A 9,647-nucleotide genomic window follows, 5' to 3' on the forward strand; every position below is an offset into this window, starting at 1 on the left:
ATGACTGACTGCATCTCTGCCTTCCTCATTTCTCTTGTCCTCCTGCAAGGGAGGCAGAGACAGAAATAAGGAGGCATTATCTAATGTTGTAAACTGCAGCCATTAAATAATGTTTGTAGATTTATTCATTATTTATATTGTTGAGGATTCTAGTAGTACATTTAGGGACAAAAGGTCAGAATAAGGGTCACGTAAACATCTGGTAGAACATTCTGAAAAAGTTGACATCATCAGCAGTCCACAAATACATTTAATAAGTGTGTATTGGGTGGTCTTAAATTTCCAGCCCATTCTGGGAAAAGCCCACCCTTTCTTGGCTTTGTATTTTCACAAACAACTTGGGTATAAAAAGGTCTGGTTTCTAAATACGTCAGTTCAGTTTTGAATGTCTGTCCTGTCGGTTGAAACGTGTTACTGAACTCAATTAAAACTCCCTCTTCAGCTGGCCAAAGCGATGTCTCTTCTTCTTTTTTCATCTTGATCTTCGAGCCCCATCATTTTGGCGACCCAACGTGGGTGAGCATCTGGCTGCTGCCRTTCTCGGCTGAGAAGGGGARGGAGTCGAGGGCCCATAGGTAAATAAATATTTTTTAATCTAAAAGTGATTCCTTTTCCCCTCTCGGCTGGGAGGGGCTGTGTGGCCAAGCTCAGAAATACAGAGAATACAGAATTGAATCTGGGAGAATCTTTTTGCCAGCTGAGGGGAAATTACTAAAACATGCATGTTTTGGAGCTGTTCAAAAAACATAAAAAAATTAAATTAAATAAGGTTAAAACCGACAGAATTCAAAATGGGAAAAACAGCTTCTTGTTGTCGACAGTAAAAAGCTGTGATACACAGTTTCTGTGAGCAGTGGAAAAGCTACGGACGTAAGGGTTAAAAGCTGTAAATTTACAGTGTCTGTGTGTAGAGGAAAACAGCAGACGTAAGGTTAAAAGCTGTGATTACTAGGACACAGTGCCTGGGTGCAGTGGAAAGGCAACAGTCATAAGGGAAATATGTCTTATGTATGCTAAATTAGACCCCAAAATGTTTAAAGTTGAAAGCATACGTCTTTAAAAATAGTGACACAAGCTTGTGTAAACGATYTGAAAGTAAAAGGCCTGAAAAACAAAAGAAAGAAAAAACTGTGCACAGAGGAAAAATCTTTGTTAAATATTTGTAAATTTAAATACCATTGAGAAAAAAGAAAAAATTTAAAGCAGTTTGCATAACTGAGTAACATATTAGAAGCTGCAGCTTCATCAAATTAAACATAAAAATAATAATAATAAATAAGGCAATTAAATCTTTAAAATATTTGTTAAAACATATAAAATACAATGAAATGAAAAAATAAACAAACTCAGTAAACATAAAAAGCTGACTTTTATTATTTAAATAAGGACAGGGGAAAAGGTTTGTGCTGGTGCAGCTATAGAAGGAATGCAGAGGTTGTGTTTGTTTTTCTGGAATGCGAGATGCTGGCTGTTTGAAAAATGCATTTTTAAAAGCTGCATGATGATTGCTAAATGTGTATAAATATTTTGCTGATTAAATCAAAAGTATTTGCTCTGGTTGGGGGAGGACTTCTGCTCAGAAAATCAGTGGTGAAAGCGGTGAAGATGCTGTTGTTGAACATACTGTATTTATGAGTATTYATGAAAAAGAGGAGACTTTGTTTAGGTTTTTCACAGGTGGAATGTCAGTTGGGCCATAGTCAAAGAGCAGAGTAGAGAGGCTGCTGATCCCCGAGTGAAGTTTTCCTTTTTTCCCCTTTTTCTTCTGTGCTGGTCGGCTGCTGATCAGACAGGAAGCAGATGGTCCTATGGGGGAAGGCACACGCACACACATTTGATTGAGTGACAGGAAGAAGTGAAAATATGGAAAGAGCTGTTGATTTTGGTAGAAATTGAAGAAAACATTTAAAAGTAATTTAACTAATCTAAGAGATAAAGGGATTCTTTGCATGTGTTGAAAGCAGAGTGCAGAGAAAGGGGAAACGCCTTTTGGCAGAAAGCCAAAAATACCATTGGAGAGCTGAAACACACACACACACAGGGTAAATACTCCGAGCACCAGGAGGAGAGAGAAAAAGATAGAGAAAGTTGCCAAGTTTAGTCTAAGAGCAAATCAATGTTTACATAAGGAAATATAGATTTACTCATCTTTGGAAGTGAGCAGAGAGTCCGTCTGTCGAGCGAACGGAGCTCGATCCTTCTGTCATAAGTGAAGTTTGCAAATGAAGCGAGGAGGAAGTGACGTACACTCTGAAAGCCATCCCACTACACAGATACACTGAAAATTACCATGTCCATGCTGTGGTGAAGAGAAAAGGGGCAGGGACGTCTTGCCTGCAAGAAGTGATCAATTCAACACAGATCTTTAAAAATAAGCCTTTTAAGCCAAATGCTCTGCATTGAATAATAATAATAATAATAATAATAATAATAATAATAATAATAATAATGATTGATAATGTGGAGCCTGGTGTGATAGACAGTGCATTGATGCATGTGCGTCTAAAAAACTGTGAAACCTTGTCAAATTTAGTCATATTAGGTCATTTGCCTGTTACTGTAGCGAAGCAATTAAAACAGTTGATTAATCTTTTTCCTTCTATGATTTCTGACACGCCGGGTCGCACTCACTTATTTAAGCACGATGCAGATGTTGGAGATGCAAGACCTATAAAACAACAATTTTATAGAGTAAACCTTGAAAAACGCAAGTATTTGGATGCCGAGGTTGATCATATGCTGGAGAATGGCATGGCTGAACCGTGTTTGGCCAACTGGGCATCTCCATGCATTTTAGTCCCTAAACCTAAAAACACACCTCGTTTTTGTATGGACTACCGAAAGTTGAATGCGGTCACCAAACCTGATTGGTTCCCATTACCACGTATTGATGATTGCATCGACAAGGTTGGCTCAGCCACGTTTGTCAGTAAATTGGATTTTCTAAAGGGTTATTGACAGGTGCCGTTAACAGATTGGGCTTGCAAAGTTTCAGCGTTTGTGACACCGACCGGTTTGTTTTCTTATACTGTAATGCCTTTCAGATTGAGGAACGTGCCGGCAACGTTTCAACGTATTATGAAAATGGTGGTGGGTAACATGGCATGGTGTGTCGTTTACCTTGAAGACGTGGTGGTGTACTCTGACACATGGAGAGAATATTTGGAGCGTATCAAAAAACTTTTTTCTAGGTTGACAGAGGTTGGTTTAACTATTAATCTAGCCAAGTGTGAGTTTGGTAAGGCCACGGTTACCTACTTAGGTTGCGTTGTTGGTCACGGTGAGGTTCGCCCTGTTGCGGCTAATGTGCAGGCGATAGAACAGTTTCCTGTTCCATATACTTTTTTCTGCCACTTCAGTAGAAAGCAGAACTGAATATCTGAATATTAGTATCTTAGCTTCTTCATCATCAGCGGCTTTTTTTAAAGAACTCGTGCGTTATCTTGGACTTGTGGGGTATTACAGGTGTTTTTGTAGAGATTTTTCATCTGTTGTGGCACCTTTGACAAACCTGTTGAAAAAGAAAGTTAAGTTTGACTGGTCCCCATGTTGTCAGGGTGAATTTGAACGTGTCAAACATATTCTTTGAGCTTCTCCAGTTTTGGCTGCACCACAGTTACATCTGCCTTTTCAGTTATATGTGAATGCAAGCCATGTGGGTGCTGGGGCTGTGTTAACTCAGCTGGATGATTTCGGGATTGGGTGTCCTGTGAGTTATTTTTCTAAAAGGTTTGACAAACATCAGTTGAATTAGTCCATGGTAGAGAAAGAAAAACTTGCTTTAATTTTGGCCATTAAACTCTGTTGTTTATTTGAATGGTGGTGCCAAAATTGTTGTACACACGGATCATAACCCTCTCACATTCCTATCATCGTTGAAGTCTCCGAATCAACGTCTGGTGCGGTGGTCACTGTTCTTGCAGTGCTACAACCTGGATATTAAACATATCAGAGGACGTGACAATGTTGTGGCAGATGCCTTGTCACGTGTGCTTGTTCTGTAACGGTGCTGCAGAAATGCCATGCACCTGGTATTTGTGTTTTGGTGTGGCAGAAATGCCGTGCGCCTGTGTTTTGGTGTGGCAGAAATGCAGTGCACCTTGTATGTATGTTGTCTTGTTTTAGTTGTCTGTGTTGTCCACATCCTTAGGTGACTGAAACTGGCCGGACAGATGGAGAACCAGAGGAAAATAAACCTGTGAAGACAACTTATGTTAAGTATTTCTTATTAAAAAAGTTGGTGTTTGGGTATTTTAAAAGTTTTATGTTTTTTGCCACTTCAGTAGAAAGCAGAACTGAATATCTGAATATTAGTGTCTTAGCTTCTTCATCATCAGTGGCTGTTTTTAATGAAGAAAAAGTAAGAGAATAGKGAAATGTAATAGAAAAGAGTGAAAGAGAGATTAGAAGATATGTGAAATACATGCTGAGAAAACACAAGACAGCACACCCGACTTCTTGGCTCCACACCTACAAAAACAAAGATAGCAAAACCACAGCAACAAAAATGCATATCTATATAATTAGAATGACTATAGCCTTGCTGAAAACCATACCCATATACATACAGTATATAAATTTAAACATACATACATAAACATTCCCATACCTACCTACATATCCAAACACTTTCATATATATATATATATATATATATATATATATATATATACTGTGTACACATACACATATAAAGTACATATATCTATACATACACATATGCACATACCATTCAGTCAGTGCCCGAATAGAAAACCCAGGATGTAAACACCTGTTTGTGTGCGGTTGTGAGCATGCATTAATATACAAGATCTCTCCAATGGAATGTTTCCAAGTGACTGTGGGGAACCACAGACCCGACCCGCAAAGCCGGAAGCCGACATAAGGGAGACCAGCGCCAAAGACCCTGAGGAGGAACCCCAAGTGCGCAGCCCCAGAGACACCTGTGCCGGAAGGGCCGCCCACCCATCCCCCCAAGAGGACCACCGGAGAGAACCGGAAGAGCCCCACCAGCGACCACACACAGMAACCCCTGKGGCCAGCAGCGACGAACTCACAGGCCCCGCCAGTACCCACGGCACCAGAGAGGATCCAGGCATGGACACAGAGGCCCGGGCCCCCAGGGTGCCCCCACGAGGCTAAGGCCTGACAGGGCCAGAGGGACCCAAGCCCTACCGGGCCGAGCCGGCACATGCCTAAGCACCCAGCCCTGGACAACGAGAGCCACACGTGCGCCAGCGGGCAAAGGCACAACCCACCAGARGACAGCATGGCAGGGGAGTAATGGGCCCTCAAATGATCCCGAAGAAGGGGCTGCCCAAGTCCCAGCCTGACAAAAATACAAGCATACACAAACACAATCACAAAGTCCCATCCTCATCCTCTCACCCACTCATTTAAAGACACACAAGATGGACGCAAAAATCCACTCACACTCCCCATACATAATCTATACCCCCCAGGTCCAGGATATGCACCCACCCCCTGCAGAGGGCAGCTCACACCTGAACCCAGGASGTAGAGCCCTTCAGTCTGGGGTGGAGAAGAGCAGACAGCCAAGTCCCAGCCCAGGCCACACCAGTCTGACTGACCAGCCCCTGCCCCAGCAAAGCCACGCCCCGGACCACCCCCACACCCTACAATGGCCAGGTGCCCACCCCCAACCAACCACCCTCCAGACTCCRGCAGCCACCCCAGCCAGCGGGCCAACCACAGCAACCAGGAACCAGAATCCGGGAGCCCGAACAGCCCCAGAGAAGCCAGAGCGCCAGCCCCGCCTCCGGAGCCCCTCTAAGCCCCATGTCCACCCGCAGTCCAGGCCCCACCAGACGGTCAGCCCCCCCAGGACCCCATCCCCAGACAGCCAATGGGGAACAGGGGAGTGAAAAAAGACCCCGACACACACACACCTCCACCCTCAGATGTACTGTTGATACGTGATGTTCTATAATGCAATTAAAATGGGGAAGAAGACAGGGCAGAGGCCAGCACTATGCCAGTTTCCCCTCCACCSSAACTCTAACCCTAACCCTAAATGTCTAAAAGCAAACAATGTGAGTGGGCACAGGCATCAGTGAAGAGACTGTCCCATCCCGCCCCTTACATGCATAAATGCCCACTCCCAAGTTCCTATGTGTAAATGTTATGAGGTGATGAGTTTATGAGTAAATGTCTAAGGTGTACGGTAAAATTGGAGCCCAGGTGGCCACAGCAAACAGATGTAAAATTGTTGCCGCTGTAACAGGTAAAAGGTTATGTTTGGGACGCATAGGTTCTATTGGGAAACTGCTTTTTTATTGGGTGGGGGGGGGGTGACGTCCCCTGCTCCTGTGTATTATTGCTCGCGGGTGCGTCCTGTTAGTCTGTTTCCCTTTCAGGTCTGTTGGAGGCAGAGTCATGTTTCCTGGACCAGTTATAAACGTCAGAGCGTCAATGGGTCGGGGCAAGTTGGAGTGCGAGTTGGGCACAGTGGCACGCTGAGGTGAGCATCAGAGGGCCATGGCACACTGAAGGCAAGAGGTCCCAGAGCGTCAGAGCTTAAGGTCGGCAGAGGCGTCAGATGGTCGAGGTTGCAGCAGACGCACGCAGCATGGAGGAACCGATACTAGAGGTTGGCACAGGCGAGAGTCGMAGGTGTGGGCATGAGAGGCACATCCGCACTGAGGGCCATGAGAGGAGACTGCAGGTTTGCAGTGCCACGTTGGACGGAGCTGACGGAGCAGTCTCGGCTACAGCTGAGAAGCAGTGAGCAAGGAGCAGCACGAGGCAAATCAGTTCTGGGTCTGGTCGAACTGATTGAGTACAGCTGTGGAATTGCAGAGACTTTGCCAACTCAGGCTGGAGCTGGTCGTTTGGGAACAGASATGGCAACGGCGGGTGTGGACGTTTTGCTGTGAACTGCAAAGTTCATGGGGAGCACAACAGAGGACAAGGAGGTGTCCAGACGGACCTTTTCGATAGGCAGATTTGATTCTGGCCCACACAGACTCTGGTGTGGATCAGGTGGTAAGAACCTGCAATTCAAAAACTCCTAGACACATACTGTAAACAATACATGCCTTTTAAGGTTTAAAACTGGCTGCCTTGTGTTGTGCTTTTTAAGATGTTGCGGCTTTGAGAGCCAGGGTCRTAACAGTGATGCACCTAGCAGCATGAATTTTAGTAGGAACAGAGATGTGGCCAACACAGCGCCAGCCCACAGTTTTACGATAGACCCCATATTTGATGAGGGGGCTCTTTCTAAATGGGTTGTTTGGGCATTCAAAAATGCTTATCACTCAAAAACTATTCAATGAGAATCAGAATCAGCTTTATTGGCCAAGTGTGTTGACACGCACAAAGAATTTGTTTCCAGCAGATGATGTCTCTCCAATACACGTACATACAATATACACAGTGATGGAAGCACAATAGCATAAGACATCAACATTATAGTCTGTGAATTATATATAATCATATATAAACTTTATGTACAGTAAGCGTACATGGGGTGAGTGTGTGGTAAAAAGGAGAGGTTAGGCACTTTGAAGTTTCAAATTTGGGGTCRCCTTCTATCTACGGCTGGATGCGGACCCAAGCAAGTCTGAAAACACGCCTTGGGGGTTCCCTGTTTGATGATCTTGAAGACAGATTCTCCAGCAGCACCCCCGATACCTGGCAGGTGACCGAAAATCATCTTTAAGGTAAWCCTCGAGGTTTGGCTGACGCCGAGTAGAACGCTTTGCCCTTCTGGTTAAAACCCACATTATTTAAGATAAAAGTGTAAGAAAGCTAACACCTTACTTTCCTCCTTTTTCTTAAACTCTTCCTTGCCAACCCTAAGATACAGCCTCAAACATCTGGTATTTAACATCTAAGCTGACGTTTGTGTTTCTATTGAAGTGCGGTTAACAATTAAGCAGTTAAAAGCTTGTTATTGTTGGTCCCAAAACATTTTATAGGAAATTAATTGTTCACAATCAAGTGTACTCTAGTGATTCCGTATGGTTTGTAAAATAAATGATCGCATTATTTATGGATCAAATCAACATTCACTGACTGAGAGTTACTTCTTGTGTGTCCATTCATTTTTCACTAGAGGAATGTTTACCCAAACTAAAAGAGATCCCTTGCTAATTAAATTACTCTTATAACCTTGTTATAAGTGTAAGACTGAACCCTTACACTCTGATTAAATGCTGCCTGGACTTCAACCTGAAACAATCTGTTCTGGTAACTTGGTGCTTGGCTCATGTTCAGAGGGTCATATATGCTATCGCTATGCAGTATCTAGTTTTATTATGACCCCTGCATGCGAAACAGGTATCATATTGTTTTCATACTGTTTATTCATTTATTTTTATTTATAATTCTTTTTCAATTATTTTTGGTCAACTGTTGTACAAAAACTCCAACCTACACTGCTGCAGACAACAGTTTTTCGATAGACCCGGGGTTGGGGGGTTGGGATGGGGGGTATCTGGCCATGCAAAAATGCCTAAGCTGAAACACTATTTAACATAATGCTACATTCAAACCGAACACATTTTAAGCATCCAAAAAGCACGTAACGCCTCTCGTTGGATGCACTGTGTTCAGATCGAAGAAGCACTAGTGTTCAGACCAGAACAAGCAGCAGTAGTGGCTGTAGCGAGGTGTGGGAGGAACGTATACTCGGCGGATGAATAAAGATAAAATAAAAGAAAATGGCTTTGATTTATTTACTAAAAAGTAAGCAAACGTTGCACACAGCAGATAATTAACTCACCAGATGACTTAGAGGCGATTTGTTCAGTTAGTTTCGTCACTCCAGAAGCTGCCAGCTTATTTATTTATTTATTTATTTATTTATTTATTTTTGTCCCGAGCAGCTGATCCACATCAGTGCTGATATATCCTGCCAGAAAATCCAACTGCACATGATCGATTTCAGGTAAAGATCTCCTGTCCGTCTGTTTCGGTTTTCAGTGGGAGACACGTCGAGCGGCGAAAAGTTCAGATATTTGAACTCTGGCGGCAGCTGCTTCCACAACACCACATGTGCGGAAAACGCTTTGCACCCCTTCTGCCTTCCTTGCGCGCCACCCCAAAACTTATGTGACGCAACGCACGACCCCTAGAGGCGTGTCCGCCATAGACTTTACATGTAAATCAGCGGCTCCTTCCACTTAAAACGCGTTCGGTGTAAACGTACCATAAGAGCTTCAGACTTTTTTGTTGTTTAGCTCTGTTGAAGGGCTATCCATCAGGTCCACCAAACATGGCCCCCACCACCCCGGACTCCCACTTTATCTGAAAAAGGGGTGTCTGTACATATAGAACTGCTTAAATCATCTTTCTTCAACCACACAGTCCCATGATGCATTGTGGGTGGAAGAAGGCTGTGATGTAAATCAGGAAAAAGCTGTAAGAACATTTTCATATTTCTCTTTTTCCTTGACAAAAAATAAACTTTTAGAAAGTTTTTAGGCAGGAATGTAACCSTGTGGAACTCAAATATCTATTCACTTCGTCAATATTTTCCTCAATTACAATTGTTCTCCAACGTTTTGGGACATGGTCGTGGTCGCTACACTCTGCTCTGCAGCTCAGCTGACTGGGTGCTTCCTGCTGGTGACAATGTGCGCATGCACACACACACACACACACACACACACACACACACACAC

This window comes from Austrofundulus limnaeus, unplaced genomic scaffold (genome assembly GCF_001266775.1).
Source record: "Austrofundulus limnaeus strain Quisiro unplaced genomic scaffold, Austrofundulus_limnaeus-1.0 Scaffold761, whole genome shotgun sequence".
Taxonomy (NCBI): Eukaryota; Metazoa; Chordata; class Actinopteri; order Cyprinodontiformes; family Rivulidae; genus Austrofundulus; species Austrofundulus limnaeus.